The sequence below is a fragment of the Melanaphis sacchari genome, unplaced genomic scaffold, assembly GCF_002803265.2.
Source record: "Melanaphis sacchari strain LSU unplaced genomic scaffold, SCAv2.0 Contig12_pilon_pilon, whole genome shotgun sequence".
Lineage (NCBI taxonomy): Eukaryota > Metazoa > Arthropoda > Insecta > Hemiptera > Aphididae > Melanaphis > Melanaphis sacchari.
Window position 1 is genome coordinate 1,741,728 of NW_020270527.1, and position 26,727 is coordinate 1,768,454.

Consider the following 26,727-nt stretch of genomic DNA (forward strand, 5'->3'; position numbering starts at 1 on the left):
TTTGCTGCAATTATTCGTGTTACGAATCACTGTGATTACAATTTGAGTTTTTTTAAATAAAAGTCTATTTATATTTGTAATTATGTTTTTCCCTGTTCATTTTTTTACAAAATGCAATTTATTCAACGCTTTTCATTTAAAATGTCGACCATTGTATTTATTATTTCCAAGAAATATATTATAAAAGTGCAAAAAGTCTTAACGTTACGTTTAATATTTATTATTATTTACTTTGACGACAATTTTTTTGCCGTGAATTATGAATTATTGTTCACGTCCGTACAACGGAAACCCTCGAGCTGAACAAACTACAGTCTGCAGTTTTAAGTATGCTCTGTAGAACTATCGTATTCTGTAACACTATATTTACTATACGTAAATACATAATATACTATACATACGGTTAATATTTACTGAAAAACTATTATAAAAATGTTGTTTTGCTATGTGCAGTGAAAATCGATGTTTCATTAAATTATACATGAGATATTTGTAATAATTTCATTTTTTATACTTTTAAACTTGAATATTGAAATTTTGTAATAATTAACTATATTAATATAAACGACACGTGTTTTAGATTTTTATTATTGAAACGGTAAGTGTATTAAAATATCATAGTAGTACCTACTATTATAAAGCCCAAGTCTCTATCGTCTCAAATCGATTATTGTAGGTACGCGTTATATTATTATATTTTAAGATTTAAACCACATGCAGACTTGCAGTCTATCCAGTAGTAGTTGAATGCGGTATACTCGCGTGTAGTGTATGGTGTACATTAATGTGGTTCTTTTAACGGTAAATTTCAGTTGCGACATGTATGGTAAGCGAGTTATACGACAGTATATAATATGGATGTAAGAGTGAAGAGGGTTTTTTTTACACAATCAGAAGTTTTTTGTGAGCTTGTAAGCAGTAATAATTTACATACGATGAAAATATGCGATTCTCTAAGTATAGTTTTTCTCTTTTCATGAATACGTAGCGTGGCGTAGCCTGACGTGTTTACGAGTTACCAATAGTTTTCCACGAATACGAAATAATACATGCGTATAATGTATATATACAATAATATACTATATACGTGACGGCGGCGATAGCATGCAGAAGGGGTGATTGGTGGAGGGGGTCAGAGAAAGTAAATAAAAAACGACGCCCACATTTACGAAAATCGATGCGTCCAACCTTTGTCGGACTTCCGGTTAACGTTATGCATAACTCACATACGTGTACACGGACAGTCTGTGCAGAATTTGGCAAAAACTTTTGGGTAATGGTGGGGAGGGGGTCAGTTGACAGTTTTGTTGAAAACTCTCCCCTTTCCAAAAAAAAATTACCGAATCGCTTGACAATTGTATTTTATATTTATTATTATTATTACATATATTATGATAGTCGGCAAGCAGTTGCTGTGTGTGACTTTGTTGTTGTTATTATTTTTGAGGCCGGTGACCCAATTCTGTCGTGTTCAGATAAAGAAAAACACCGCACGCGTGACGGTTTGCTGTAACTGAATTCTTTTTTATCCATTGCTCGAACGCGAAATGAATTTGTTTCTTTTATCATAATTCGTCACCATGACCTTGTGCGCGCTAATCAATCACAATATTTTAAATCTTAAAATGTGTATAGTATTTACAAAACTAATAAGTAAAATCGTTTTTATTACGAATACAATCAAAAATATATGAGTATATGACAATATATATATAATTTAACCGAACGACAAAGAAAAAAAAAAAGATTAGGCTGCCGAATATCACATCGTAAATTCTCGAAAAACTGTCGGTAAAAATCAGTATTTATTAAAAAAAAAAAAGAAAAAAAATAGGAAATATTTCTTAAGGAAAATTTTTTTTCACACATAATGAAATAATTTATCGTCCTAAATTGTTATTATTTATCATAATGATGCAAGCCAGACAATGGGAGGGTGTAAGGGTGTAGAGAACATATGTATGCTGTGAACAAAGTAATATCATAATGATATATTGTATTATCGTTTGTATTCTACGTCAATTGGCAGGATACGTATTTATTTTTACTAGTTTTGTTATTATATATATATATTATAACTAAAGGTCAGTCATTTCACGAAATCGTGTGTGTTCTCAGAGATGTCAGAGATTCTCTGCCTTGCTTCCACTTAGCCATTTTAGTATCATAGTGCTTTACTATCATCGTCCGTTTAGCCGTATAGCCAAATAGTGCGACGTTTTTAATCTTCTCAGTGTCGTCGTAGGTAGCTAAACGAGACGTCTAAAAGTCCAACACGTACAAAACATTTGTTCGAATAAACAGTTTTACGATTTATTTATAATTCGCGAGAACGAAAAATAATTTTAGATTTAGCTTGTATTCAAACATCAAGTTTCGTGTTCTTAAAACTGTTGTACCTTGTGGTACAATTCTACATTTTAATTTAATGTACATGTAAGTTTAATTCGCATTATACGCTCTTTATATTATTATTATTATTGTGGAATACTTACGTGACATAATAATCACGCATGGATAATATGTGTATATATTTTTCTTGTTCAATAAAGCTCAGAGTATAATCGCTTATAGCTGTAGGTACCGTAATAATAATAACCGTAAAACAACATAACCGAATTCGTGAACATATTTTTATTATTTCTTCGGGAAAATTGACATTTTTAACATTTCTATTAAACCTGCGATAATATTGTTATATCAAATAATAATACAGAGCACTAGTGCTTTGCAATCTACCGGATATTTGAAAACTGTTACATTTATTATTTATTGTAATAATGAGTTCACACATCGACACAATAGAATAATAAAATATATAATTTATAAGTACCCTATTCTAGTTAGAATCATATTTACCAATCACAGATAATTAAGAAATAGATAGGCTCATATATTTGAATATAAGGTAATGTGTGTCTTGAGAGAACTAGCTCTATAAGTGGTTAATAAACCGTTTAAATCATGGAAGGTAGTTATTGAAATATTATGATTATCACTTATCACATTTATCAATCATCAACAAAAATATTATTAAATTCATCATTAAATATTTTTGCTTAGCCCATAACCATTTGTCCATATCATAACCATTGTAGTGTCAACGTTCTTTTCGGGCACACATTTAGTGTCTAAGGTATAGGCAGCGCCTGTCTATGATATAAAAATATACATAATATTGCGGCTTATTATATTTTGCTTATACAATACATAAAATTAATAAAAATTACATTATTCTGCAGTTATAAACGGATATATTTGTGTTATGTTGTTTTGTTTGCTTACATTTTTTTATACACAATCGACTTTGTACGACATTGGCGCAAAAGTCTTAAAATTCCAAACGTAAATATTCTTCCCGTAAACGCAGCAGACCACCTATATAATATATAGCGGATTGCAAGCATTATTCCTCCTGTTGTTTATTAGTTCGGAACAGGTTTGATAAACATTATAATATTTTTGTACATTCGAAGGGGCTAACACGTGCGTAAACATCGACGTACGTATTTGTTTTTGTTTTGTTTTTTTTTTCTCTAATTATTGCGAACGAATTATAATATGCGCTCCGATTGCACAGAAACGCGGCACTGCAATCAAACTATAGTTCAATAATAGTTCAAATAATAACGAAGAGCGATCAGTAATTATAAAAATAAATCTCCAATACATATTTCAAATAATAATAGTGATAATTAATAATTATTATCATTATTATATTGTATGCTGCACTTTGTATCGCGGCTTTGCGCATTTTTCATATACGACAACGACATTATATTATACGATTACAAATTAACATTATAGCAAAATTATTGTGGTAACGGTAGTGTGATTACGAAATCGTCGAGCGGTGACGTCACGTGTCAATGTGTGTGTGCATTTATACATTGTACGAGATTATTATCATTAATACACTTTTAGATAATATTATTATGTGCTGTAGTCGCTGAGAGTAAGGTACCTTTAGCATTGCTTTATAAAATATTTCGTAGTCAGCGTGTGGAGTTAGTGTTTCTATTTAAAATTTTCAACATAAATATTGTTAGTGTTGTATTAAAACGCGTGTGCATAATATAATACAATTTACACTTTTTCAACTGAGAAATAAAAATTAATTTTAAAATAATTTTGTTTTGACTTAATTTTTTACCCAGTTACGTAGCTTATAAGTTAACACAAAAAAAGATGATTTAACTTCTAGCATTTTTAAAAGTTAGATACAATTTGAGAGCGACTAAGAATAACCATAACCCGTTTAACCAAAAGATGAAAATACAACTAATATTTGAACACGGATTCATGAGTCAACTGTGTTACAACTCTCATTCGACGATAATCTCAACTGTAGTCAGTAAAAAATTCTATCGAAATTATGAATGACGTTGCTACTGTTACTAGTGTTTGTCAGTGAGTCCGCGTAATCAATAATATTTACTTAATCTTTAAATTTATTTTGATAATTTGATTGGAAATAATATTAAGTACATCAACTAAGATGCTATTTTATAAAACATGATAATTTTGATAAAAAAAAACAGGTTAAAATTCTCAAAATCTCAAAAAGTCTTCAAAATAGCACTGAGATCTAAAAAATTGCTATACTTATATTATGTAAAATTAAATTCTTAGTTTTAATTTTTTGTCATGAAACACACTTTTACCTTACTCTGCTATTTCTTAAGGATTTTATAAGAAATATGCAAATGCTCTAAAATCCCAATTCTGAAAGTTTTCATTAGTTAATATTATATTTCATAGTTCACGCATCCGAATCATAAAAAAAAAAAAAAACTAAACTCATTTTATTTTCTGTTGGAATATCGAGCGATCTTATTCATTTCCAAATATTAGCGAGCAGAATACGCGGCCTAACAATGTTTTATATTTAGGTTGCACACAAATGATAAAACATTATCATAGTATATCTTTTAGTAGGCATACTGTTGAAAATGTATGCAAAAATGTAGTAAATGTTTGAAAGATAAAAAAAATGTGTCAGTTAATCAATCGTCTTCATAAATTACACTCATCCAAAGCTCTGCATTTCCTTCAAAACGTATTTTAAGAACTTAAATTATTTTTGTATTCTTAAGTCTCGGTTGTTAATAATAACCATGCAGTATAAGATGTATACTATATATTATAAACGTGTTACTGTTGTGTTTATAGCTTGAGCGCTTTAAAAATGAATGAATCATAACTCGGGTGTATACAATAATGTAATGGGATTGACTGCAGTCCATTCGACGTTACATGTACAGATATACCATAATATAATATATATGTATATTATATTATATAAAATCCATATAGACGCGCGCTGAGATCGTTTCTTTTCCCGCGCACATCTCATTGCTACAGTTAGTGCGGTAATAGGATGTAGTGAAGTATTATTACAATTTTTGATGATCTACGTTTTTTTACGAGTGCGCATAAAAATTTGTAGTTACCGAATTTTCAGTGCTGCCGTAACATTCCAACGTTTGTTTTTCGCGTCGTGTATTCATCTCAATTCTAACTAAGAATTGTGTTTTAACCGCCAAAGTGTGACCAAGACAGTAATAATATTATTCTCGTCCCGAACCGAGGATACACGAATATTTTATCGTATTAATATCGTCGTCGCCGTCGCTTATACCGGAGACCGGTTTCGAAGAGACCGTGGTGTGTTCAACGACCTCTAAACGAAAAAAAAAAGTCTAAGGAAAAAAAAAAATGTTTTCAACGCACGTCGTATCTCCTTCACATGGGACCGGTTCACGGTGGTGTGGCGAGGCTGGCGGCGGCTACGGTGACGACGACCCATTTTTATTGGCTTTACGTACGCGTCTTTTATACGTATATGGTTTTTTTTTCATCCCATTCCCTTCTCGCACATCGTATCCTTTGTTTCCGCCCTACCTCTCTTTTCCATCGTTTACTCGTGTATGCGTGTTTTTGTGCGCACACGCATTGGGAAGGACCCAAAGAATTCCACTACGAAGAAAAATGAAATAATAGTAATACTAAGTAAACGAAACACGAAATAAAACGTTTTGTACGATGACGTTGTTATGTAATATTTTCTAGGGTGAGAACAAAATCAAATCTCGTCGTACAGCGAGTTTTAATTTCAATATATCCCCTGCCCCACTAGAGTCTTGGATAACGGGCCGCACTTTGTTTATTGCTAAAAATGCAAAAATCTTATGTGAAAAAAATAAAAAATATCTCGAAATCCAAAACCAAACGTAACACCATCTATGCGCTTGTTCGTGTATGTGTGTGTGTATTACACGGAAAAGGCGCGCGCCAAAGGATCGATAACAGCCGGGTGGGTGTGTGGGTGTGTGCGTGTGTGTTGTGCACGGTTCAAGCGCGCCGAACTCCGTTTCTCTCGTCGTTTACGCTATACACACACTAATACATGAACGAGCACGTCGACACCGCCGCCGCCTCGTTTCATCGACCCCACGCCACCAACGCCGCCGAAGCCCCTCCGTCGTTATGGGGTGGAACGAGTGTGGGGACCGAAGATTCACGCTCCCTGCGCGCGTACTTAGCGGTGCCGCCGATTGCCGTCGAGGAACAATCATTTCCGATACGACATAATCGGCTTGGCGTTAGTGACATAACGTGCGTATCACAAAAAATGTTGAACTTTAAGAAACTTGGACAGTTCTACTTTTAGAAAAATATACATTTCAATTCGAAATCTCGAACAGTTGGAATAGTTCGAGTATAATTGAAATATACGAGTATAACAACAGATTAATTAAATTTTTTATTTTTAGTCAAGTTTAAATTGCATTGTAATCTATTACAATTACATTTTAAAATTTAAAATGGTCAAATTAAAAAAAAAATCTATAGCTGTGGTTTACGGAAACGAATGATAATATATTGTGTATTCGATCACTTGCGGCATTGAGCATATTGTTTTATGTTCGTGTCGTTCGGACGTTTCGATTTTGCGTAGAACCGAACGAAAGGTTAACTATGTCAACGTGCGATATAATCAGTGTTGGGGAAGTTCCTTTTTCTTAGTAATTAAATTACATTACTTATTTATTTAAAAATTTTTATTATTATTATCTGGTCAAGAGTTACATTATCTACTTTTGATTTTAAAAAGTAGTTTTATTACAATAGAAGTTACTTTTTTTTCAAAAATCTCTGGAGCTTAATAACCATATTGGTTTATGCGACAATACGTAAGCTATAAATAATAACAATCAACAATATAGAATAATTAACGAATACTCATTTTGTCACGCATAAATCTTTGTTTTAAACTATAATGCATTTTCAAAATTACAGTCACTAATTTTAGATAGCTTTTTAGTGTACTTTTAAATCCTACTAACTGCTATGCTAAACAAACGTTCAACAAAAGCGCTTGAAAGTAAAGCAGTATTATAATTTAAAAAAATTAATCTTATAATTGGCATATTGTTTAAAATAGTTAAATCATCATTAAAAATAGTAAAAATAAAACGTTCTAATTCAACATTAGGTTTCTCTTGCTCTATTTTCATCAAAAAGAATGTTATCATTAACTTCCTTGACTTGGTTTTACCTCAAATTATTATTATTAACTGGTCTAAAATATTCTATTTTACTTTAAAGGATGTCAGCTTCTTCTTTTTCCATTACTGGCATATCTTTGAACTTAAATTTTGAATGAAAACAGTAGCTAAATTATTAAATTTGTCAAACGACATTAGATCAAACCTTAGAACAAATACCATCTAAACATGCTTTTACAAGACTTTTGAAAATAGTTGCTGTTATGAAAAATTAATTTAGTTGTTTCTTTGGCCATTTTATTATTGGAATGAAGTAACTCGTTGCCTCAACTAATCTCCTTGAAGTAAATCTGGGCTAATGGCTACATTACCTGAAATATAACGGATTACATTTAATTTCTAATAAATATTTTATACTATGTTAACAAAATATAGAAAGATTTTTTTTATACATCTATTGATAATGTTTTATGCTTTAATAGGTATGTCATAACTTAACTAGTAACTACTTTTATTGATAAATTTTCTGAATTATCAAGAGATATTGTAATCTATCAGAAGTGAATTGTATTACTTTTAAGAAATTGTGTACCTTTATAATGTAGAGTATATGTATAATTTACTCCAATATATTTTAATTTTTAATTTCAGTATCTGTATCAGGTCTGGTTATATGAAATACGAGTATATGCTTAATGCTTATATTATTATTTAATACCCTGAATAATTATTATTTATTAATGAATAGTTAGCAATGTATATAAGTTAACATCTCGTTGAGTTCTACATAACTACTACAGTTTACAATTACATAAAATATTATAATTGTACATTATTGGTATTATTGTAATTTTTTATAGGAGTTGTTAGTTACCTTTTCGATCTTCTCTAAAGCTTTCCATAAATGTATTAACTATTTTTATTCTAAATTAAAAATAATCTTGCCATAGTCAACCATGAAAGCTTGATATTTTTTCACATAAAATATTAAGTTTTTAAATAGAATAGCTATGTAATTATATAAATGTATAGTATCTACTTACCGTTAAATGTTTCATTAAATTTGAAGTACTCCTAATAAAAGTATAGTAGGTTTTGGAATTAATATAGAGCTTACATTTCACTTCAAATTTGTTATCGTTTACCGAAATTATCTTAATCTAACTGTCGTACACAGACCATAGCAGCCGTAGCTCAAGTATTTCATTTTCACTGTCCAATTCCATTTTAAACATAAAAATCAACTTAAATATTATAAAATTTAAAATATTAATACACAACAGTCATAACATGGTTGTTTTGATACCTGTGATTTATATTCATGAATGTCGAATAACCATAATCGATTGTAAACTTAAAACGTAATGAGTATGAGCCTTCATCAATAGCCAATATATACCAAAAATTCGAACTTCAATCTAAAAAGAACACTTAATCGTCGAATAGTCAATAGCTATATCAAAAATACCTCTTTTTAAAAAATATTACTTCATATAATATTTATGTATATGATTTGTTTTGATATTTACACACTATCAATAAGTTCTGAAAATGTATTAAACCAAATTAATATAACGAGTAATTTAGTAATTTAACTACAGAAAAGTAACTTAAATTGCATACAAGTTATTTATAAAAAAATTTAATTAAATTACCATCTAGTTACTTAAAAAGTAATTTTGTTATAGTAACTTGTAACTTGAGTTACTCCCCAACACTAGTTATAATACATATTACGCGAGTGGAATTTTCGCACCTATATACTTTACATCAGTGAAAAAAGATGTTGAAATCAACCAGAATATTAGTCTCTATAGTAGATCGTGTATTTTAATCATCTAACTGATCAGTTTAATTTGGGTTTATTAACAGTTTACACTTTTTTTTGTTGACTAAACTAAAAAAACTATCCTCCTTCCACAAAAAAAAATAAAAATAAAAATATTAGTTTAGCTCTTTTGTCCCACTGTCTATCACCAGTGTGTCAATATTACTTAAGGATTCAGTAGATCACATTGGTCATATATATATATTTCTATTTAAAATTTTTGATTACACTATTTACTAGAATTTTGGTGTGCAAGTCTGCAATAATGCGGGGATGCTAAAATTATTTTATAAATTTTACATAATACATAGTTTTTCTTTTTTTTTACAACTTAAAACATATACTGTAATATAGTTATATATTTCCGTATCATCAGAGTGTTTTGATTTATGGTTTACCTGTGGGGACTAAAGATTTTGATTATTGAATTATAAGTAACCACCAATAAAAAAATAAAAATATTTTATTAGAGGCTCGAAGATCGTTTACCTTATATCTTATTATTTATTATACTCGGACAAACGAGTGTGATAGGTAATAACCAATATAGGTATATTAATAAAATAATGTTGTAATATCAATTTTTCATCGAATTTTGTTCGTGATGTAGCCTGCAAATAAAATTTTCGCCAACAATTACGTTTAGTTAAAAAAAAATACCATCATCGTCCAACTACAATAAGGTGACACCATTAATTTTTTTCCAGTCAAGATCCTGCAAGAATGTACTCGTAATAGTTAATGATCAAAAAATAATACATTTTGCAATTTACCCTCATCTTCCTCATCATCTGTCCACCCCGTATACGGCACCAGCATCAACAATAATGAGTAGGTAGTCCAAGCGATCGATGTCTGCGCGTACAACGAACTATAATATATTATTATAGCGTAATGTGCACAATTGGTTTGGGGACCTCAGCTAAATATGTATGAGTGTATGACGTTCATCATTTAGCAGTAAGTTCTACTTATGCCCTGCCTTCCTCTCCTCCCTCCCATAACCCTAAATCCTGTCTTGTTATAACAATTTTTACGGAGCTATCTCACTGATACTGCATATATATTGGTCAGAGCTTTCATATTTATATTACAATATATGCATTATTTAAACGTGATCATTATCATACGTTGCGTTTGGACTAAGTCGTAAAATATATTTACACACACACATGTAATATATTCTTATGTTCCTTTACGATTTTTTTTGTGAGTTAAGTTAATGTGTGTTTGTAGTAGGTATATGTACTTAATGCTCGATTGTAAGAAAGTTTTTCTGACTTTCGTTTTTTTTTGTATTTCACGCCTACTCTCTAAACTACTTTTAGACACACGCTGGTTGGTGCGCCCAAAGTCGTTATATTACGCCTCGATCCATGATAAGTTTATCGTCATTTTTAGAGGACATCTCGTTTCAATCAACTATATTTTACTGTTATGCTTTTTGCATTGCACGGACTTGTTTTAATTGCATATTAACAAAAAAGTTTATGTGTACCTACCTTATGGCTATATAATAATATATTCAGTTATTCTTGTCACGAGTCACGGTATTCGGCGAATTTTAAGAAATTATAATTGCATTAGTGTAAGATATTTTATTCAGAATTGTTAAGTGTGTCTTGTATAATATATAGGTTATTTAAATTTATTTTCGTCGTTTAGTCGACAATATTTTCATTATTTTGTTTTTAGACAACGTAGTCCAATGTGTCTGTAGTTCTGTACAAACGATTAATTGTGCATTAAGTTGATAATTTTGTGTTATGAATGTAAATTACAAAATTCCATGGTATTAACGACAAAAAAAAAAAAACTGAAAAATTGAAATATCTTTTGTGAAAATGATGAAAATATGAAAATTTTTCTCTCACGTGACTGTGTACATTATGCAACGAGTTCGATCGTCATTGGCAGTTTATGAGGTCTTATCTTGATATACGTATCATTAATATTATGCCACTTGTAACTTGTTTTATTTTTATCGCGAGCAAGTATAACGATGTTTCCGTCACACACGTTGTCGATGCTCGGTGATAAAAACGTCATCGTATGTCGTGTAGCCATTTATATCATTATTATACTTTAATCAATGCAATCATTGTCAATGTCGCATATATTGTTATTTGATATTACCAATAGTGAACGAGAAAAAAAAATTTAACAGAGAATATGACAATAGTTTCGTTGTGCTATGTGATGATCTAGTAGTAAATATAATAATAACTATGATATTATGCGGTGTGCGCACCTGCCGTCTGGTGGTTACTGGTTAGTTAGTATTCGGTTCACGAAACATCGTGTCGCCGTCGTGTACATATTATAATATATATATGTAATATCGTAGGTACCTATGCACACCAAACACAATCCGTTTTAAATTGTAGATGACCGTACTGGAAACGAGTTTGACGATCGGCGATTATACGCGAGTTCATTTGAATATAACACGCGTATTATTATACACATCTAGATTTTTAATATTGTTATAATGCTTGCTGTAGTGTATAATAGGTATTATAATGTTATTAATGTTATTGAGAGACGCACGTCTCGATCAGAAATGCGTGTGCAAGGTTGGCGCGTTGTAGAAATATTACGAGGAGTAACTATATACGCGGCCTCACATTAATATCGAAGTAATACGGTCGAGTGTAAAAATTAATAATTTAATATAACACACATTAACCTTAACAATGGGTTAGTGGATCAACGACTAATATAATATGATATAGCGTTATCATTTTGTTATCGCTTTTCAGAAACGCAAGTGTTCTGATCACCGTTGTATTAACTATTTCTACAATTATTAATTATTGTTATTATATATTTATATCATTGGTAATTTACTTATCAATTAATCGACTTCAAAATACAAAGACAAATTAACACAATATACTAAAGCGTTTTTGTTTTGGGCATTAGCACTGTCGACCTCTGTTTATGTGATTAGTGTAATTCTAAAAGCCGTAAAATGTTCAAAAATAGTCCAAAACTTATTTAAAATCCCTCCACTAAAATGTTGACTAATGTACAGAAAAAATGTACAGTACGAATATTTAAAAAAAAGTGTCGGGACTATTAATTTTCTTAAAGTAGTACATTATGTACGTGCGTACACTGTAATATTCGGTAAACATATTTTATACTTTGGCGTGTTTTGGTATTTGGTGTCTCAGAACGTACGAAAACGAATGAAATAAATCCAAATTATTGGACCTACAGTGAATAATGCACAGAAGTCGCGGGGGCTCAGAGTTAATAGTTAAAACTAGGAGTTTAATGAAAAGTAAAAAAAATAGTCCGCGATTTCCGGATCCCTCTCTATTAATAGCGTTTTACCGGAAAATTAAAAAAAATATATTTTATTTGTCAGTAAGGATTTTAATGAATGTCGCATACATAAAATAACATTTTGTAATACATGAAATCCATACGATTATGATTTTTATTTAAAATTATATTTCGTTGTTTTTTACGTATACCTATATAATATAATTTTCATAATAATCGCTTTCGTTTGCATCATTTGTAAAATAACTGATTAGATTTATTTTATTCTCGCTGTTATATTATTATTATTATTATTATTGTATTCATTATTATATGGAACGAGCTACCTGACCGTCTTAATTACGCGCATCGTCGCTGTCTTACAATTATTATTATTTTATTGTTTGTTTTGTTATTTCTCTTAATGAGCCACATTCGATGGGTTTAATTAAATTAAAATTTAACACCTCTCGTTGTCATATCATATTTATGTCTATAATTTACAACTATTTACGTCTGAATGCAACGGTTTTAGAGGACGTTTGTGTCGTGTATGTATTCCCATTCAATTGTTAATCAAAACAATTTTAATTGTCTTGTTTCCTCTCGCACACTATCCCAATTCCAAAAGTGTATATTTCATTTTATTTCGTTAATAATATATTTTATATTTTATTAATATTGTCTATATTATGCACAAACTTAATTTCATTTACCTGTGTTTTTTTATTGATATAAAATAAAATATAATTTTCTTTGCCAACAATTGAATCGCATCTTAGTGTTATGACTGATGACTTGTGGTGTTATACATTCTTGAAATCGGTCAAATTGACGGCGTTCGATCATTTTATAAATGTGTGTGTATATTTTCTAAAACTTTATGTTACGTTCAAGGTTTGCGATTGTTTTTGTGAAAAAAGTTTTATTTTTTTACGGTAAATATTATATGCGAACACCAACGTAGGCTCTTTTGTGTATTAGCGCTGCGATGTACTATTGTGTAATATATATACATATACGGCACATGGTGCTGGAAGGGAAAACACACAATAATTATAAAAAGGCAAAAAAATGTGCATAAATACACTAACATAGCGTTTATGTATTTGGCAATGGTTTACCCTCTCAACCATTACTGCACTGGACAAAGTCTGTTGGTCTTTGTCATTTAGAGGGTAATTGAAAACGCGGTGGACAAATTTAATATCTCCACTATATTCCTTCGACGTACCGTTAATATTGATTTATTTTGTTTCATGTCAAATAACCAAGCCTATATGGTAATAAGTTTTAAAGTGGTTTTTGTGCTATATCAGTTATATAATATAAAAATATTTGTGCATAATATGTGTATATAAATATATATTGTATTATGTACAATATAATATACACAAATTGTACTTTATATAACTATTTTTTATTGTACATTTGTTATGTGTTTAGTCGTATTTTGAATTTATTTAAAATTAATTCGGGTGTATGAATATTATTCACAACGGTGTTTGATTAATGAATCGTACTTATCGAAAAGAATTAAACAAAAAAACGCTATTTTTTATATTCAACAATATCATTTTACACTTATACAATAATTATACCGATATTATTTCATATCCTAATTATATATATAATAACAAAATAAAGACAAATAATCTATGCAAATACGAGTACGACTAACATTTAAATAATTATTATTTACTACTCTACACTTTTACTGTTTACATTATAAACAAGACATATTATCATACAATAAATACCTAATAAATTAATCTTGATAATTTTTTATTCTTGTCCGGTTTCTAACTTTAATTTTCAACAATAAAGTATTATGTGAAAATATGAAAAATTTAATAAAATTAAATACTATTATTTTTGTGAACAGTAAGCATATTATATTAGCTATATTTCATATTTATACACTATTGTAATGATATCATCCATTGACGCGTTATGTATAGGTTCACATTATGAAACAATCATTGCTCATTAGTTTCTGGTCATTGCACTTACAATCTCTTATAGATAACGTCGATTCGTATACACTATACAGTCTATACATATTTTTATTATCGTTGTCCCCAAAATGTCTTTAGACATGTCATGACGGAAAATATAATGTTTAGACGTTTCTTTACAAAACGAACAGCTATATTAACAGTCTATTATACTATAATTACATAGTTTATAGGGTATAATATTAATCTAGTATCATAACTCGTATACAACATACAAGGTGTATAAATCTTACTTAATCGATATTCGATAATAAAACATTTAATCGGTAAACTCATTGTTTCTTTTACGTTTATTAGTATACTGTTTCAAGATAATTGCTCGACTTTAATAGGCCATGGCGCAAGAATTTTGTGGGACATTTTATTTTTTAATTTACGTTTTTATAAATAAACCAAAAATATTGATGTTTACATTGTAATCTGTATTTTGTAATATCGACCTTTTCTCGGCGGCTTAATGATACAAATATAATATTATATTATTATTGAAGTGATAAAACTTTATATATTATGCAGGTGGAAAATTTGCGAGTTATATCATGTAGTATGATCAATGTTGTCGTGTATATACTATGCATTTTTGTGACGTCGGTAGCGCGGTAGTTACTCGAACGCGTCAATAATATTATTCAGCTCACAAACAAGGTCTGCTCCCAATCTAGAACACTCGATAAGACCCGAGATGACGGCGATTTTTCGATATTTCGATATTTTGATATAATATTATTTCCGGGCCACCACCGATTACCATGGTATTATATCAACTCCCACTCCCATATTAGCAGCACCATCATTTTCGTCGATCATTAACCAACGGATGTATTTATATTTATTCATTCTTCTCCCTCTTCCACCACTCACCAGAAAGTGATTATAGTGAAACCATCCGGAATCCGGATAGTGCACATTTGCGGAAGGCAAAATCCGTCCGCTGTTTAGAACAGGTACGTACTGTGGTATATTAATATTATAACATTATTGTTTGTTAAGCTTCGTGTATAATATTATAGTCCTATAATACGTTTACCATACGGAGTAATTTATCTAGCATACTCACCCTCATTTTTTCATTTAATAATTAATTTGTTAAAATTCTAAATTGAATTTTTAAGTATACTTAAAGAACATTTTAAAATTTTCGAGATTTTTTGACTTTTTGTATTACTATTTTAGTGTCTTCTATCGATTTAATAACTTCAGTTTTTTAAATGAGAACCCTCATTTTTTATTATAATTTATGTAGTAGATAATTGTTTTGAAAATCTTAATGTAAGTATTAAATAATACTTAATTCAAAATTTAAACAAGAAGTTTTTAGTTATTAAAATGTTTACATTTTAAAGTTTAATGGTCTTTCAAAATAGTTTTACAAAAATATAAAATAGGTATGTATAATATTCAATCTAGTGTTTATTATGCTTGGACCACTTTAACAAACTATACATGTTGATATATTAATATTAATTACTTCAATTTTAGAGTCACAATAGACTTCGAATAATCGAATTATTGAAGAAAAAAATGGGTAAGCTTGCTTGATGAATCACTCTGTATATTATCGGATTGAGAGAAACATCAATGTTCGCTTAAGGGTATACCTCTTTTCGCAGAGTTGGTGATGACACGCAGGGATAACATTGAATTGAATCCCACAACTACTTTTGGGTTATCAGAGTTGAGTCCGATCAATATTGTTAGGTTATTCGAGTTGAGTTCTTTCTTCAATTGTAATAATAAGTATAAAGAGTCAATTAAAAAATATTAAAAATAGTAATAAATTAAAGTACTTTTTACCTAGAAAATATTTTTATATCAACTATTGTAAAAGAAGAATATTAAAAAAAAATTAAAAATTTGTCATAGGTACCTACCTAAAAATATTTCAAAAAGAGTTAAATGTATTGAAAACTTTATCATAATATAGGTATTGAAAATAATAATTTGGAAATTTCAAGTATAAACTTATATTATTATTTTTGGAAATATAACAAAATATTAAAAATTGTTTGAAGAGAAATAATTATTTTACGGGAGAATATCTAAACATACATTCCATTTTCACTCGTAATAATTTAATAATTAAGTAAGTATTAACTAATTATGTGCCACAGTTACATAGAGAGTTACGACATTTTATCTATTCAATTCAAACACATAAAAGTAGCATGGACTCAATTCAATATCACTGACACACGTAGTACCTACTGCTGCTGATGATGGATCGCGAAAATAATATCGCATTCACCGCAGGTATAATATTTGGATAGAAATCGTATTACAGTATCTATTAATAAATTTTACATAAAATATTCGTAAATATGATTAAATGTTATGTACATTCGGTTATTTATGGTCATTATTGCTTGTCCGGTAAGGTCGCCATTGCGTACTTTTAACTTTTTCTTTACACTACAAATAAACCGTCCGTCCACGGTATATACAAACTTTACAACAGACATACAACTACAAAAGTAGTCGCGCGTTTACTATATTTCGCGAACGGAACGAAAACTGTGCGCGCGTTGCAAGGTCGGTTATTCAAATATATTATATGTGCATTGCATTGTGTATATAATAATGTGCACACACATTACACGTATATTATATATTATGTACGCGTGTGTATTATAATAATGCAGACGCAGAGACGGGAGAGAGAGAGAGAGTGAGAGAGAGACCTTGAGAACTCGCGGTCGGTGCGTATAATTTATACGCATGTATAGATATAATAATAATATTATATATTATATACCGCTGCGACCTTATTTTCTCTCAGACACGATAGCACGACGGTGAGCGCGTACCTAGTATAATAATAATATTATAAATCGTCGTCGTCGTCGAATATCTTACCCTACCCTCGAGCACCACACTACTACCACCTCGAGGCTGCTATATATCATATAATATTATACGGGGCTGCCGAAAAGCGTATTTCGAACGCCCTCGGGATCTGATGGGTGTGTATGTCTGTGTGTAGTAGTGAATTGTCGGGTTGGGGGTGGTCGATAATGCGGCACGGCGAACAAGACTATGTATATACATATTACTGTAATATTAATACATTGTATATATAGAATATTATTATTGTTATAATGTCGACAAACCGAATTAAAATAATATTCCACCGATTATATTATTATTATTATTACTGTTTGGCATTTTATTACACTTACCAGTTACCGCCAACCGCTACTGCCGCGCCGCCGCCGCACACCATTATAATAGCCATCATTATTTCGTTAGACTTGGCGGTTTTTATCGCGCGCAGTCATATAATATATTATATGATTATGTACAAGTATTATAGGTATACGTTATTACTTTTACAATATTTTACATTATGAGAACAATGTCGATTTATTACTATTTGTATAAGAAGTTGTCTCGTGAGGTTTTATATTTTCCAGTCTATCGTCAATTTTTAATGGAAAACTTCGAGTCACCTGCAGAGGTTTACCCGGAAATGTTTTTCCGATCTACAAATATTTTATCGGAAACACTATTGCACATCGAATTACAATTAAAAATAATTCTAACGATTTATATTACGAATGGGTTTATTTTGGTACAGCTCGTTATAATAGTAATACAAAATAAAACTACTCGTAGCTCTCGACAGTCGCTTTATATGTATATGTGTCTATGTGTGTCTGTGTAATTAAGTTTACCGGCTTAAAAGCACAATCCTTTAAAAACATAACATTTATAATTTTATATTATGATCGTGTATACGTTTATATATGTTTTTATTGTGTCGAAAGGTTATAATATTATGATTATTATGTAATAACATTAAAGTATTCGATAACCGTATATTATTTATAATTCTCACCTAGAATCTTTTTTTTTCATAATATACCTATCTAATACCACTACATACAATAATGCGTTAAACCATTTAAGACTATATTCTGTTTCATGCTAATTTTAATTGACTCCGTAGTAAATCTGTTCAAATCTCTGTTTAAAACGTCACCCTTTTTTTATTCAGTCAGTTCTTAATTTTGTCCTTAATAGAAAATATATCTTTACGAAAACTTTTTCTTCAAAAATATATTATATTTCCACGTCTAATTTTATAGTTATCAGTTATCACCTATCTCTATATCCTGTATTGATAAAACTTATCGAAATGTTTGAGGAATTGAAGTCTTATTTTTATCTATTGAAAAATGTTTAGACATGCTTAAAATTTTTTTGAAAATCCATTGTCATTTCCTATATTATTACTTATCAAACCCAATTTGAACTCTTTTTTTAATACAATTAAAAGTGTCGAAACTGCAAATTTTCCAATCGTTAAAATAAAACCCATATAAACACTTTGGTTTGAAAATTAAGTCGCAAAATATTAAAAATGTTATGTCTATTAAGGAAACTAAATAATTACTGAGCAATTTAAGAGATGAATCGATTATAACACAAAATACGTATAATAATTTCCTGAAAATTATTTTTCACTATATATTATATATTATCGAGTGGATAAATCTAACAAAATGCAACTATGCAAGTTCAATTGAATTTTATGGATTACTTTAAATTGTATATAAGACGATTTTTTTTCGTAAAAACATTTCTAAGTAATAGAATTAATAAGAGCTGTAATTCCTAATCATACATTAAATGAGGCAGAATTATTTGACGAGTTAACTATTATAAAAACCAATTAACAGAAAAATCGAAAGGTTAAATCTTTTAATAAATTTAAATATTTAATAATAAAAGGACTTATATTTTTCAAACTTAGATATAGATGAAGAGTTAACAAATTTAAAAATTGTTGAGGAACTTTTAATGTGTATTTCAGCTTCTAACTCAAATGTTGCCCGAATTTTTTCCATCAGGAATAATTTGTGGACTGATGATAAAAATCGATCTGATGTTAAAACTCTTCAAGTCATATTGATTGTAAAACATTTTTTCGCCGAGAATTGTCCTGAAGATTTTCATGATTTTCTGTTGGGAAATACGACGTTTTTAAAACATACATTCGTCTCAAAAATATTTGCCTATAGAGTCAAAAACTGTAATATTAAATGCCCAACCGCCCAAGTATCAATTTCTAACCCCAGTTAAATCATATTAATCCATGTAATAAATACTAAAAAATGTATTTACTTTTATCTAAGTCCTGTATTTTCGTATTTTATATCTAGGCTATCTAACCATCCTAAGTTGTTCGAGCTTTTAGAAAATATGTCTTAGTAATGCGTATAGATATATTTAGACATGATATTTGTATACTTTATGTATATTATTATAATCTTTGACAGAGGGGAACAATTATTATTATATGTTCGTCCGGGCCAGTGACCTTTTTTACTAACGACAAAAATACGTAAATCGTTTGGTACGTACTGTGTGCGTGCTATCCGAGCGTGAATCGATAATAATAATGTATAATATATTTAGGTAATATGTATCATGTATGTATCGTATATTATTATTATTTATATTAAATTGAATAAATCGTTGAATTTACCAATGTTTCCGTTGCAATGATATAAACTTGTCATTGAAAACGATGCTGTAGATGGATATTAAAATATTATATCATATATATATGTATTTATTTATCTATTATAAGTTAAAAATACGTACTTCATAATATATGATAGATAACTAATTTTTATTCTTTGTTGTGGTCGCGATCTGTTTTAAAATGTTGTCACGAGGTTATGTCGCTGGTATATATTAGTATATATATACATGGTTTAGTCGGCATCGCCGGCGTACTTCTACTGAAATAGAAAACTAATTCAGTCGCAACGCTGCGTTTTCAATAAAATACCGGCATGTATTATATTTGCTACCAGGGAGTGAAATTTAGAACGGAAATGTCAAATAACGTCTGCCTTTGGTAAACACAGTAAGTACCACTACGGTATACTATACTTTTAAATGAATTTCGTTTCAAGCGCACTCTACATTATCAAAAAGAAAAATTCATAATAAATGTTCGTGAACAAATAAGCAAAAATTTCGCCCATTCACTTTCCTCGATTTTAATGATTTATCAGTTATCTTCTTATACCGTGACGAATGCTATACAAATAAAAGTCTCATTTCAATAATTATTTATGAAAATTGTTTTTACTTTCAATCTCTATTTGCAGTTTCATCGATGCAGAGCTACGAGTATAATACGTACTATAAAGTGATAGACAATAGTTACCATTTTATGGAAAGTACCTAATATTTTAATTTTGATACTATGTAAAACAAATTATTTACCAACGTTTACTTAAAATTTTATTTTTATGGACTATGTACCTTACATATGTCTAAACGTAAAAATAACATTCACCCGTTTTTGTTGTGTATTCAAAATAAAAAAAAATGTAGCAATCGAAGGAAAATAACGTTAATTTTGCAATTTTTTGGCCGTTTATTTTTTATCCTTGTTATGTGTGTTGACAACGCGCTTTATAGACAATATTTTCCTTTCAAGAATAATTTTATTATATTATATGGTCAAAACGCCGCGTGTACATATCTCGTGCTGCGGCGATGTTTTGTATTAAACACGTTACATAAATTATTTCGATAAAATACGACGACGTGGTGTAATATTATCTATAATCTATTTATGTTTTGTTTTATTTTTCAAAACAATCTTATATTCGTTCTACGGACAACGATATGATAACCTTTGTCCTTTGGGTTATTAGTAAAATATCGTGTTTTGGTTGTTGAGATGATATAATATTATATTATTATAGTGATCTCTCTTATGCCTTTTTATATTTCAAGTAATTTTTATGTATGCCGTATATATGTGGGCATGAACCAATTACGCCTAAAACAAAGTTTTTGTTTAGAGTCAGTATACTAATAGCGCTAGTATTTCAATTTTCCTATCTTCAGATATGAAAATATTATATAAACATCGATATAGTTCTCATAATTTTGAATAATTGAGTATATTTATTTATTTATATTATATTCTGTATTTATACTCGTAAAGAAATCGATGTGTGTATTCAATATTAATTTCTTATATAATTATAAATTATAACTAATAAGTTTTCATTAAGTATTTTAAAATGTTTTTAGCGCAATTGATCTATCGACGACCCTAAAATGTATAGAGCGCAATTATTGGTCTATTGACCCAAAAATTTATAGATCGCAATTGGTATATAAAATAGTAATTTTAAGCACAATTAGTAAACTCCCGTATATGTTATTGTGAATTACAATCAACTATGTTATGAAAAAAAAGTTATTCAAGAGTATATTTGATCACTGGGCTGCCAGTTGTGTTATATTATTATGCAATTGTGTTGCAATATACATCAAATTTTAGAATAATATTGTTAGTTGGTTCATAAATAACGGAGCAAGACTATATCCTTCCAAAAATGAAATTCAATTTTGTTTTCCTCCAAAAATTGTTTGAACTGTACATAATCATGTCTTTATTTTCCTTAAAATATCAAATTATTATACATCAAAAACATTTATTAATACGAGTATTTGCTCTGAAAACAATTATTGTTTATAATGTTATTATGTAAAATAATTGTACAACTCTTATAGTTATATGTATCATATATGTTATTGTATCATATACCACAAAATGTATCGTCGTAATTACATACAACTAATCCTATCTATAACCTATGTATTTAATATTATAATATATTTACTAGTTCCTACTTATATATTCTGACGTTCTGTCCATGTCTAATAATTCTTTCTAGAAATAATTTTAACGAATAATATTATATTGATACTATCCAATGCTATGACGCGAAGACTTTCTGCGAGATAAGTAATTTATATTAAAATATTATATATGCTTGTCTATTGCTTGTAATATTGATAATTCAAGAACTAACTATTTGTTTCCTAGGAAATGCTATATTTTTATGTAGGTATTATTAAATTTGTTTTGAACTTAAATCTTTTTAAAACTGGCAGGCTCAATAAAAAGAGATAATTTTTCGGGAAGCAGCAAGTTTACGTAATATCACAGCTGGATCACAAGGATTTAAAAAAATTTGATTTCGAAATGGAATATGAGACGTATATGAGTGTTTTTTGTGCTAGCAATACGTGATTCAATATGCCACTGCAGTATACTACATGAAAATTAATTTTAATAATAATTAATTTAAAACTTAATAATTAATTTTTTATAAATACAATTATTTATCTTATTATTATCACATAGTATATGACTAATGAACATCAGACATTGATCATAATTTATCGGCTAATATTCACAATTTTAAAAATATGGTAGATAAGTATTTGATACATTTAATTTATTAATCATTGTTAACATTTATTGGCAAATAATATCAATTTCTACATAAAATAGGCAATTTTATTATTGAAAGTGCATATAATTATCAATGATCATTATTACCGATAATATTATAATTTATAAATAAATATGATTGGTTCGTATCTAGAAACCGTGTGCCCGAAGAAATTATACACATTGGAGCATAATTCGTAATAATTCTTGAATATTGCAGTTTGTCAGTTTGAAACACCGCATATTACAATGTATAAATGTATAATTCACGTGATTATGCGTTGTAATACTATTTTATTTTGTAGGTAGGTACGTGATAACCATATTATCATTACGTATAACTTTGTTAAATTACGAGTTTTCAAGAGTGCATTACTGCAATGTGTACAAATATGCAATACACCTATATCGGCTATATCTATATAAAACACCGCATTTTCGTTGTAAAAAATACGCGTTTGATTAAAAAAGCAGATGATTCTAGCATATGAGTAATTATATAATGTATTATATATACATATTATTTTTCTAATTTTTATGTATATTTATACAAAATAGGTGGTATCTGTGTGCTTGTGGACGTTGCACGCCGCTTCCGACCGATCGGGGGGAAAAAAATAATAAAAACGTGCAATGCCCTCGTCGCTAGTCGCCTCCGCCCACAGATGGTAATGAACCACTCGACGTAAACAACTGCAACACGTCTGTATAATATTATAATATGAGTATATGATATTGTAAATGGAAATAATATTATAACCCGCGTCCGCCTTATTTGTGCAGTAGAAACATAAAAACATCGGGAAAACGCGTTAATAACAAAAGATAACTGCACGGCGCGTAATACACGTAAATATATTTATATGTACTTATGTATACTATATATTATACACTCTAAACGAATTCGTCATTGTTATTATTGTTATATTATATGGCCGTGTGTATATTCTGCGAGTAAGCTGTACATATTAATATATTGAAGAAAAAACCGTAGTTTCCATTTTTCACGTTAAAGCGAAATTCAAAATATAATATTTATATTTTTATTGAGTTTCACGTATATGTTATTCCAATCGATTTGAACTGGATTTGAATTACATTTCGAATAAGTTTGGAACGTACGGCATTTACTTACCTATAGGAAAACCAATTTATACAAAAAATTCTCAATCATTTTCTCTTGTGTGCAGGAAGAAAGGATATTATATTATATTTTATTGTATTCGTATATACTGCGGAGAAGCTCTGTCCGTTTTTTGGTGTAACGTTTGGGAGAGTATATATATATATAGTAATATAATATACGTTCTGGCGTTGGCAGCAGCGGTGGCGGCAACGACGGTGGTGGTGGCGGCGGCGGCGGGTCGATAGTTAATGCGTCTCCCCCTCGTCGTCGCAGGTCCCTTACATTATTTTGGACGTGTTTCCTATCGGTCGGGTACAAATATTTGTGCTACGCCAGTTAGGCATGTGTTGACCTCGTCGATAACCAGTGTGTAGGATCATGGTGATAGAGTGTATGTTTATAATATATATAAACTTATAACATCACGTATATAAAGTCTGTGTGTACGTGATTATTAAATATAATAATTATTAGAAGACAACAAATTACTAGACAAATATCATATTCATTCAATCCAGACGATGACAGCGAGATCATGTCCGAAATTTCGTCTAAATAGTTAATAGTCAATTCCCGGTGATCCTGTGGGAACGAGTTTTTATAAACATTTTTATAAACATTATATTCCACAAAACAATGTGTTTATGACGTTTGAAAAAAATATTTGATCTGTACTGCAGTACTTGGACACATGCATTTTGGATTTTAAGCTACGTAGACAACTGAATAATGTGGATGTATGGCTGTGTATGTCAAAGTGTGGCTGTTTAGGGTTAAACGGACGAAACTCAGTTCTCTGTTTAACGATTTGTATACGATATAATACATACGTCATGATATAAGACGCGTGTACAACACTGGTGGTCGCCGTCGTTCGTTATAATCGCGACTATAAGTCTAGACAGTAGACGGCATTCACGTAAACAATATTCTAAGTAATGTCCTTTGTATGTACGGTAAGTGTTTCAAAATTTTATTCTTTACTTGGAGTTGAATTCTCGTATAATAAAATATTTTTCTTTCTAAAATATATTTGTAATTATCGACATTATATTGAAAATTTAAATACAAGCAATAATATACACTATACTAATGTAGGTACTATATAAAGAGAACAATATTAATTATGATATCGGGTTGTGTTGGTTTTAGTCGTTTGGCGGCAAGATTTTGATTATTCGGAGTTTTTGTACAGTTGGGTAATGAGTTCTACGTGGTATATACGAAATAACAATATTTTAACAAGGTGCATAGGTACTCAAAGTTGTTAAAAGTTTAAACGATGCTTTTGTGCATCATTATTCATTACTGAATTACGTGGTTAACACAATATTCTTAATTTTGTTTTAATTGTGTATAATGTATATATATATAAATGGACAATAGTATTATACATTATAAAATGTTAAAATTTCGATTTAATTATTGTAACTTAATCATAAACTTCTAATTCTTGTAATTGTATTATTAATATATTTTTTTGTGTTATCCCGAATGTCTAACTTATTATATCTGATAAAATATTTCAAAGTTGAATCTTCTGATTCTTTTATTACGATTTTTGTGACATTTAATACATCTTCCTAGTTATGATATGACTGTAGATAGTAAAAGACGTCGTTTTCACTGTGCTAAAAAACGAATATGTATATATTATCATCATTATTATTTTTAGCAACTAGTGCAGCGACTACTATAATAGAAAGAAAAGAAATATCTTGCGATCTTATTTTCTTTTCTTTTATTTTTACGCACACCAGTCACGCAAATATGTCTTTTGTGTCCGACTATGCCCAAGGACACAATTTCAAAGATGTAAGTAGACTCTTAAAAAATGTACATACGTGTCTCTATTCCTTTTGGAATTTTCACCAACAGCCCTGTATTGTAAGTTGGTTCACCTACAATACCATACAGGTATACCTCGGTATCTCATTTCCTTCTTTGTGTATATAATATCTTAACATATATGATGTATCTTATAATATATATATATATATACGCTCGACCCGCGGAGTAACGCGCACACCATTCGTTGGCGAGACAGACGAGTAACTAGGTCACTAGTGTAATAACTAATAAGTAATAACTAATAGTGTTCCTTGCGGTTGTTTTTTTAACGATCGTTAAAATGTTTTTTTTTAATTCTTCCTTCCTTTAATATTCTGATTATTGTTATTTCAAAGAGGGAAGACTCTAATCCTGTCGTTTAGCTCCGGTAACCCTGCAGAAAAACATTACTTAAAACATGATATTTAATAAAATAATAATAATAGTAATAATGATACAAAAATTTTATTGTTTCAGTTGATTCGATAAGACGAATAACATAAGTGGAACATCAAAAATGGCCACGAACATGGACGAACATTTCAGAATGCATTCTCCAATAGCCACGCAGTCTGTTTCCATTGCGTTCAGTAAGCATTTTGAGTATAATATAATAAAGTAATATTTGTGTGTATTTGGTAAACCAACAATTTATTAACTTAGCATTATAATTCTAAAGGCCAAGCAGTGAAAAAAACAATATACTATATAATGTGATTTTAAGGCCAACATGCTCTTCACTCTTCTCATGTCATCACATTATTATGAACCACGGTTTGAAATGTACCATACATTTACATGGTGTATTATAGAAATTTACGATTAAAAACACGATTACAAAGGTTAAAAATAAAACCATATATGAT

The 26,727-nt window shown here is 29.5% G+C and overlaps 1 protein-coding gene across 2 annotated transcripts in view; it reads left to right on the plus strand.

The window, feature by feature from the left end:
• The window catches only part of LOC112591174 (putative RNA exonuclease pqe-1), a 134,944-nt gene that overhangs the window by 44,102 nt on the left and 64,115 nt on the right, over positions 1 to 26,727 (plus strand). For both annotated transcript variants that reach the window (XM_025334895.1, XM_025334897.1), the window contains exon 4: positions 26,339 to 26,451. The gene's annotated coding sequence lies outside the window, so the exon portion shown is untranslated. The remainder of the gene's footprint in view (positions 1 to 26,338; positions 26,452 to 26,727) is intronic.